Source organism: Crotalus tigris, unplaced genomic scaffold (genome assembly GCF_016545835.1).
Source record: "Crotalus tigris isolate CLP2741 ecotype Arizona unplaced genomic scaffold, ASM1654583v1 scf7180000019189.1338056, whole genome shotgun sequence".
Classification (NCBI taxonomy): domain Eukaryota; kingdom Metazoa; phylum Chordata; class Lepidosauria; order Squamata; family Viperidae; genus Crotalus; species Crotalus tigris.
In genome coordinates this window covers 546129-546634 of record NW_024097425.1, presented here as the reverse complement: position 1 = coordinate 546634, position 506 = coordinate 546129, and the positions used below count along the sequence as shown (strand labels likewise).

Genomic DNA, 506 nt, shown 5'->3' with positions numbered 1-506 from the left:
CAATAACATTAAATCATAAGTTATTAACATAAATAAAACCGTACATCCTGTATTTTTAAACAAATAAGTCTAATAAGAAAACTGCCTTTGTTTTAAATTTTTGCAAGTATCTTCAATATCTAGCAAATAATTTTGATTTTGCAAATTTATATAATGGAGTAAGAGGAAAGAGCGGTTAGCCAGGCCGCGTTTTTTCCCCCTTTTGCTCACAAGGAAGCGACTAGATTTGTTTGTGCAACACAGACGCTGATATTTTTTTTCCCGTAATATGCCAAAGGCGACGCCTTGTAACATGAAAGGGGAGCGCCTCCAAATTACATGAAATCCGCAACACGTACACGAATGAATAGCAAGGGAACAATTAGAATCAAGTTTCAGAAGCCGATTCTCCCAGATGTCAGGATGGCCGAGTGGTCTAAGGCGCCAGACTCAAGGCTTCGCTCCTTCCCTGTGCTGGGTGTTCTGGTCTCCGAATGGAGGCGTGGGTTCAAATCCCACTTCTGACA

At 40.7% G+C, this 506-nt stretch overlaps 1 non-coding gene across 1 annotated transcript; it reads left to right on the top strand.

Annotated features, from left to right (window-relative positions):
- Positions 1-396: 396 nt before the first annotated feature.
- Positions 397-506, top strand: TRNAL-CAA. The gene is made up of 2 exons: positions 397-434; positions 461-506. It is a non-coding gene; the product is annotated as a tRNA-Leu (tRNA).